This window comes from Ailuropoda melanoleuca, chromosome 17 (assembly GCF_002007445.2).
Source record: "Ailuropoda melanoleuca isolate Jingjing chromosome 17, ASM200744v2, whole genome shotgun sequence".
Lineage (NCBI taxonomy): Eukaryota > Metazoa > Chordata > Mammalia > Carnivora > Ursidae > Ailuropoda > Ailuropoda melanoleuca.
This window is the reverse complement of record NC_048234.1, coordinates 663430-671575: the sequence shown is the minus strand read 5'-3', so window position 1 is coordinate 671575 and position 8146 is coordinate 663430. Positions and strand designations below refer to the sequence as shown.

Below are 8146 nucleotides of genomic sequence, written 5' to 3'. Positions count from 1 at the left end.
CGGCGGGGGAGGCCACGGTGGGAACAGGCACGGCGGGACCCTCAGAGGGGAAACAGGGGAGCAGGCCTGACCCGCCCACCCACAGAGCCTCCCGCCGCAAGCCATCCCCATCATCTGGGAACCCCAGCCCTGATGAACTGCAAAGTATTTGAAATAAATGTGTTCTAAGCATTAAAATATTGACGCTGCTGTCACACTGTAGGCTCGTTGCTACGGAGAAGCAGCCCCACCAGCCACTCCAGTCAGACACCAACGGGGGACAGCAAACGCGTCCCATATGAGCTGGTACAGGCCTGGCCTTGGGCCTAAGGCTCCCCCTGCCCCGCTGGGCTTCCCGGAAGGCACCTGAACTGGGCATTCCTCGATTCTGGAGGTGTGGAGCTCACAGGGAAACTGAGGCCTGGAGAAGATCAACGGCATGGCTGAGACCATGTCCCAAGCGTCCTGCTTGGGTCCAGATGTCTCCCTAGCACACAGTCTGTCTTTCAAGACCCCGTCTTGCCAAGCATTTCAAAGCTCATCCCGGGAGCGAGCCGACCCCCCAAATAAGGTGACCTCCCGGGTGGGGCCAAGCCGGCCAGTGAGGACCGGGGCCCCTGGGTGGGGAGAGGCCTCTGTGCTTCTCACCCACCCCCACACCAGCCAGGCGCGTGTGGCCGCGGGGACCCTCTCTCGGGAACTCTGGATGGACTCCGCTGCCCACCAGTGCCTGCCACGTCCTGTCTGGAAGGCTCCTTCCCCTCGTCACCGAGGACAGGATGCCGCGGACCTCCCCACCCCAAGTCCACGAGGGACCGGCCATCACTTTTTCTGTTAACACCTGTGCGTTTTACTCCGCGGCATCCATCCCCCCTCGGGAGGGAGTCTTCCTCATGTCACTGTCGGATTCTCTCTCCCACCAGCCCACAAGCCCGAGGAGGGCAGTGCCCGCGCCCCGCGGCCTCTGCGGCATGGCGAGCGCCTCACACAGCCCCCGAGCTAGACCCGGAGAGCAGAGAGCCCCTGCCCGGGACTCACGGCCGGGCATGTGTGCAGCGTGGGACGCCGTGTCCGAGGAGGGAGAGACACTAACCCCCTGCAGGGATCCCCTTCCTGGGGCTTCTGCAAAGGTCATCCAGCCAATGATGGGACGATGGGTTCACTCACCTCTGGCATCAAAGAATTCATCGTCTGAGCTCTCCACTGAGTCGCTGAGGACGTTTCGAAGGTGCCAGGGGGCACCGCCACCCGGGGGAGGGCCACCTGGCAGAGGGAACACAGCCGTTAGCCCGGCCTGAGCCACGTCCGGCGTGAGGCAGCTAAGCCCACGCGCTCCCAGACCAAGGGCCGGCCAGCGTTCCCCACCCCCCGGTCGGTGCCCAGAGCCTCACCGAGCTGGCCGGACCCTGTGCTGGCATTTGGACCCCCAGTCTCTCTCCGACACGCTGTGTGGGGCAGGAGCCCTGCAATCCAGACTGGAGGCGGTCAAGGCACGCCGCCGAGGTGGCCCGCACACCAGCACACGCGGGGGGCCGTGCTGCGTGGGTGCAGGGTCTCAACCAGTGGGAAGGGGGCTCCGTTCAAGGGGGTCCCTCAAAGGCACCACCACCTATGACACCATCTGCTCGAAATGACACCTCAAGGTCAGCGGAGCAGGGGACAAAGGCCCAGAAAGTCACGCCCGGAAACGTGTCTTCCCACAGGCCACACGCTTCTGCACAGCCCCAACGGCAGGCGGGTGAAGGGGCAGGGAGGCCGACGCCCACACGGCGTGTGCGGCCTGGACCGCGGCCTCCAGCGGACACACACAAGCCCCAGTGCGGGAGGGGGCCTGAGCTCCACCTCGGCAGCCGCGGGGCTGTCCTGTTCCCACGCCCCAGCCTTGGGTCTCCCCGCTAAAGCACCGACGACCGTCAGTCCCCAGCTCGAAGGATCGGAAGGAACGCGTGCTCGCTGTCGGCCTCTCCGAAGGCCCAGACCCGCGGCTGCGGGATCATGACTAACCCACAGAAGGCAGGGCGGGCGCTGACAGCTCTCGGGGGCGGGCGAGAGCAGGGGCACGCACAGAACGCGGGCTCCTCCGCCCTCCTTGCGCCCCGCACCAGGCCAGGCTCCGTCCACAGGCACCTGGGGACCCACGCGGAGCCAGCCCAGCACGCCCCCCACATGCCCCCCAGAGAGGAAGACCAGGGACTGCAGGTGGATTAAAATCCATCCAAACTGAAACCACCAAAGTGTTAGGCGAAAATCGACGTGGTAATTTTCCTGCGGAAGTCATCCGAGCACGGTGAACCATCGTGTTCTGGCAACACCAGAGCCTGGAAGCTATCCCAGCGCCCGTGCCCGGGGACAGGGCGGGATGGTGCGGCGGCTCCCATGTGTGGCCGCGGAGGGACGCCCACTGGGTGTGGCGGGGAGGGAAGAAGGCACGTAGGTCCCAGAACAGTACGTTCCTTTTGACCGTGTTTGGGAAACACGCTTGTAACTGCCCACGGAGGATTCGGGCGGCGTGTTGGTTAAGCGCTCAGATCCGAGGAGGGACAGGCCTGGATTCAAGCTCAGGCCGAGCCCCTGAGAAGCCGTGGGAGGGCAGGGGAGCCCCCCGTGCCTCAGTTTCCCCAGCTGTAAGGTGACGATGGCTTTCACCTGCCTCGGGAGCGTGTGACACTCAAACCACGGCATCACAGCACTCACGAGCACACGGCGAGCGTCCACAACAGCGGTTATGATACAAATCTACGTACGGTGGCATCGCCATATTCGGAAGGACACGAACCAAGACGCCAGCAGACGTGATTCGCACAGAGGGGATCTGACGGGAGGACGCAGGGAAAACGCAGTTTTTACACAGCTCACGTGATTTTATGACTACTAACTTCATAAAAAATCCCATTTTATCAGTTCTAAGATGCGCATTTTTTCACACTTTCGCATCTTTAAAACCAGAGCGCGTCTCCCCTCATGGCACGTCGTTGCTCACGCGGATCCTTGAGCCACACGGGCTGGAAGCACGTGGGTCCGCCTACACACGGCCTTTCAACAAACACGCAGGGCTTTTCTTTCAATAAGCTTCCTTACAAGTGTCTTGATGACATTCTCTCTCCTCCAGCTGAACTTACTGTAATTATACGGTATGCCATGTGACAAACACACAAAATCACACTCACGGGCTGTTACTGGGGGGGCTCCGGTCAACAGCAGGCATTACTCCAGCTTCGACTCTATGGGAAACAGTAAAACCACCCTGCACACAGGGCTCGTTGTCCCGGGGGCGTCAGCCCTGGCCAGCAGGTCACATGACTTGTGTCCTGTGTGGGGAGAGACCGGCATTCCCGGAGAAGCAATGTCCCTGCCTCAGTTTCCCCATCTGCACAATGAGAAACCTGACGGAGACTCTGTCCCTTTTCAATTCAGGGCGATGCTGGAGGAGCCCATCCGGCACAGAGAGCAGATGCCAGTGAGCAAGGGAGAGGTGGGCACTCCCCACAGCCAGGGGTCCGGGGGACCAGGGAACGCACTGCGTCAGCCCCAGGGAGCCCGCGGCAGCCCCGCCCCCACCACGCCCCGCACCCCTGCAGGATGCTGGCACCGTGCCCTGCCCTGAGCCCAGATCCCAGAGCATGAACTGTTCCTGAAGGGTGAGGCCAGCCCTGCCGGCCCAGGGACACCGCCTCCTGCCTGTCCCTCCTGCCCCACCCACCACAAAGTCCCAAACACACACCCAGCCTGGGCACCATGGCTTGGAGCCAGGCAAGAAGCACGTTCTGCGGCCTGCTCTGAGCCCGGAAGTCACCCCGAGGGGCAAAAGCTGGGTCTGGCGCACATTTCCCGTGGGGACCCTCTAAGCTCTTGATTCTTGCCCCCCACGGCGGGCAGCGTGGCGGGCTGGACAGTGGTTTCCTGCTCACAGGCCCTGGATTTACTGCAAGGGCTGCAGCGGTGGAGACGCCACAAACGCTTCTGGGACAAATAATGGCGAACAGCAAGATCGCCGGATGCAGGACCGATATGCAAAAGTAAACTGCACTCCTAGATGGTGTCGACAAAGAACCATGATTTGAAACTTAAGAAACAACACCATTTATCAGTATCATCAAACACACACACACAAAAACCCACAAAAGACGTGCTTAAGTATAAACCAGACGTAAATAGAGATTTCTGTGATTCTGAAAGGACAGGCATCTAAAGTTCCCGCTGAATTTGCGTTCATTTTACGTGCGTTCCCGGTCAACAGGTACTAAACGTACAGAAACTTCCATACACACGATATTACATGCAAACATCCCTCGCTGTGCACATCCACTCTGTTCCCAAGAAGCGGGATCCCGGACGCTCAGGACAGCCCTGCTGTCCCTGCTGTTTGGTCCCCGAGTGTTGGGTGGGGGCAGCGGGCCCACCGGAAGCTTCACCCGCGTCTATGTGGTCCTTGAGCTTGAAGAGCCAAGACTCCGGAATTTGGCTCCTGCAGCACTCCCACCACACGCTTCCCTTCCGGCCACCGTCACCCTAGGTCACTGCCACGCTGAGGACACGTGTGATGGGCTGGCTCCACCTGGGGGAGCTGTTCACCCCGCTAGATGTGGGCAGAGAGGGAAGGGGAGCCAGGTGTCAAAGAGGGCTGTCCACCCCAGGGGCCGTGCCAGGTGCTGGAGACGCCGTGGCAAAGAAGCAGGGGGGTGGAGACCTCGCAAAGCCTACATTCTGCAGGAGGACGGGGTGCCGATATGGCTCAAGTAACGGATGAAACGGATGAAGATAATTTCAGCAGCAGAAACTGACACGGAGAAAACAGGACTTCTCCCCCATCTCTGCGGTGCCCCTTCCCCGCGCGTCCGACAGTGGGGTCAGCCCGAAGAACAGACCGACACGGATGTGGGTTATGGTCACTGAACTAACGCTGGGCCTCCCCTTTCGAACGGGCCCTCCTCTGTGCACAAACTCTATACTCGAATTTCTTTTCAAAGGCATAGTTCATCGTGTGTACCGTTACCCTCCTCGTTTTCAAAATGCGTTCCTGCGTTGGTTTATAAAGAGACGCCGAAAGTCTGTTCAGATGCGATACAAATCCTACCCTCCTCTCAGGCAGGGCTGCCCCAAACAACCTCTGGAAAGGGGGTGCACGGGCTCTCAGCTGTCCACGCTTCTAGAAACGAGAATCTATGAAAGTGGGTAACACACACCGGCAGCCACCACGCAGCTTCTGCGTGGGGTGCGCCCTTCCTCTCTTCTTCCCGCAGACGTTTTAACAGGTCACATTTAACAAAGGGACACAGTGGCGGGATGACCTGGGAGGGTGTGAGAGACCTTCCTGGAAAGGTGTCGGTCGCTGAGAAGGAGGCAGACACACCGAGCGTGTGTGCATGTGTGTGTGTGCACACTCCTGCACACACATGTGTGGGGTGCACAGAGTGCATGCATGTGGCCCATCCGGCAGGTGAGGACACGTGCAGCTGTCTGCTCGAGGTCACAAAGCCCGTAAATCACGGAGGTGGAACTAGAAGCCAGACCATCCAATTTACCCACAGGGTCCACGAGTCAGTGTCTGGGTATCCTCGTGTCTGTGTAGACATCTGAACGTGTACCTATGTTCCTTGGAGAGCGCCCTTCTCCCAAAGCCCCTCTCCCTTCTCGAGCCTGTCCTGAAGACACATCCCAGCACACATGCTCCCATGTAACCCCCTCCCCATCTCCATGTCTCGCACACACACCAGCTTGCAGGCATGGCTGGAGACAGCAGAAACGTCCGCATGTGGGCCGTGGAGCGACACCAGCCTGGGCTCCCACTACCACATATGGGCCCATGAAGGAAGCACATTAATGTCGTGGGGCCTCACTTCTGTCATCTGTAAGATGCAACCTCACTGTTAGGAATTCAGCACAGACCACCCACTGCAGCATCCAGCACCCTGGCACCCAACAGCCACAGGACTGAGGTGTTGACAGGGCCCACGGGGGCTTCCAAGCAGCCCCCCAAGGCCACAGACCCATCTGCATCCTCCAGCAGACTGTCCTTCTGTCCCACCTCCTCCACCACCCCTACTTGAAGCTCTAAATCAGGACAAAAGAGAAAGGGGAAAACCCATCCCCGCAATCCAGAGAGAAGCAGAGCATTCTTTGTGTCTTTGTGCCCGTGATGCCCTGGCCCCCAGCAGAGCTCAGAGCCAGGGGGCCGTCCTAACTCTCTCCCTGCCCACCTACCCACTGCCTCAGGTGCAGCATAGCCTTGTGACCTTGTCACAGGCCCAGCCTCCCCAGCACGGGTGCAGCTGGGGGACCTGGCTCAGATCACCAGTCGCACCTGTTCCCCTTCCCCACCTGGACTGGCTCCCAGGGACACAGTCACAGAGGGACAGACAGACAGAAGCCCCCTGTGGATGCTCTGACCTGTGCCAGGGACCCCCCCCAACATGGCCCCAACCCGAGGGCAGGAGCCCACCAGAAGGGAGATACCATGCTGCGCTCAGGAGCCCATCCTAAGGGGAAAGGCATTGGCGGATTCTTCTGGGGCCAGACCCTGGGCCAGATGGCACCGTGGGAGAAGGAGTCAGGGAAAGAGCTAGCCTGGATTGGCCCCTGCCCCTGGGATGCAGCCTCAGGGCCCAGCCTCGTAGGAGCTCAGGGCAGACGAGGGGCAGCCCGGCTGCTGGGCTGAATGCCAACCCTCACCCCACAGGGGTAGACAGCGTGTCCTGGGGCAGAGGCCCTGCAGGCTGGAGGGCCCGGAGGCCTTCCTGGCGAGGGGGCCCAGCTGAGCCTTAAGGGAAGGGTGGGCAAGGTGGGAGGAAGGAAAGACACAGGTCAGAGCAATCAGGCCATGTCAACGAGAAGCTGGATGGAAAAGCTTCTCCTGCAGCACGGGAAGTCTGGCTCAGCGGAGCAAGGAGGGGACCGGGGCGTCTGCTGTGACAGCCACACTCTGCAGGTGTTCGAGTAACACCTGCCAACTCCCACACCTCCAGGGAGCCTCAAACGCCTCTGAGTGGCCAGCGAGGGGTGTCCGGCACCGGGCCTGCTGCCCAGCCCTGCCTGAGGCTGGACCTGAAGCTACGGCCGGTGTGCTGCACCAAACAGAGTGTGCCTCAGGCCGGAAGTGCTCTGCCGTGGCTCACGTAGGCCCCTTGTCCCCATTCTGTCCACGTCTGTCACACACACAGACACACACGTGCACAGACATGCACACACAAACACGTAAATACACGCACACACGTGCACATGTGTGCATACACATGCACACCGACACGCACACAGGTACGAGGACGGCAGATTTCGCGAGCTCGCACACCTCAGTCTAACTGCCAGCAGTCAACGCTGCTGGAAGGATCAGGCCACCGGACTTCCCGTGGGCAGTGGGGGCCGTGTGGACACAGCCCGCAGCCCACACGTGGCTCACACGGCCACCCCCCTACACACACAGCTTCACATCTCGTCTCACAGTTAGAATCCCACCTCACTGCTGCTCTGCTCCGGCCTGGGCTCCCAGGAGGCCACCAACAGGACACGGAGCGAGACGCCCCTCCTCCCACCTCAAGTGCGACGTGAACCACCGTCCCACTCACCCTCCCACTGGAGGCTGGTTCAAGTCCCAGGCCTGCCCGTCATCCGTGGGCCGGGCACCGCGCTGTGCCTCAGTTTCCTGCTCTGTGCCACGGGGGTGATCACAGCACTCACGGAGGGTGACTGCGACGACCGCAGGAGTGAATATCCGGGAAGGCTTCGCAGCCCGCTCGCACTCCGCTGGCATTTGCACACAAGACTCTCCCACAGGCGGGCCCTCCCCTTCTCCTCAGGCCCCCGGAAGGCACAGGGCACAGCAGCAACTGCTCAGAGCAGGCGGCCCCCAACTCCCTCCCTCCCTCTCGGTGCAGTTCCCTGTCCCCCAGACTCTGAGATGCCCAAGGCCAGGACCCGTGCTCTCTCTCCACCTGCCAGCCTGGGCTCCTGCAGCACCCGGCCTCTGGGAGGCCCCCAGACCACGCTCCTGCCTGTCCCCAACTCGCAGTGTCCTGCGTCCCCACCCGACCCTGATTCCCATCTGTGGCTGAGGATCAGATCAGAGCCTTCCCGGCCCGAGGCTGGTCTGGAGCCTGCCTCCTCTGCGCTCCCCTGACATCTCCTGGGCCCAGCGGAGCACCTTTCTGCAGCCTGGGTCCAGGCCTGCCTGCCC

The 8146-nt window shown here is 61.2% G+C and overlaps 1 protein-coding gene across 2 annotated transcripts in view; it reads right to left on the bottom strand.

The window, feature by feature from the left end:
• The window catches only part of PITPNM3 (PITPNM family member 3), a 71772-nt gene extending 63951 nt beyond the window's left edge, over window positions 1–7821 (bottom strand). Inside the window, exons 1-2 of one of the 2 annotated variants that reach the window (XM_034647292.1) lie at window positions 7539–7821; window positions 1147–1242 (exon numbers count right to left, since the gene is read on the bottom strand). The gene's annotated coding sequence lies outside the window, so the exon portion shown is untranslated. Of the gene's footprint in view, window positions 1–1146; window positions 1243–1370; window positions 1996–7538 lie in introns of those variants that run through there. The other variant, XM_034647293.1, reaches the window with a different exon arrangement.
• Between the last annotated feature and the right edge of the window lie 325 nt (window positions 7822–8146).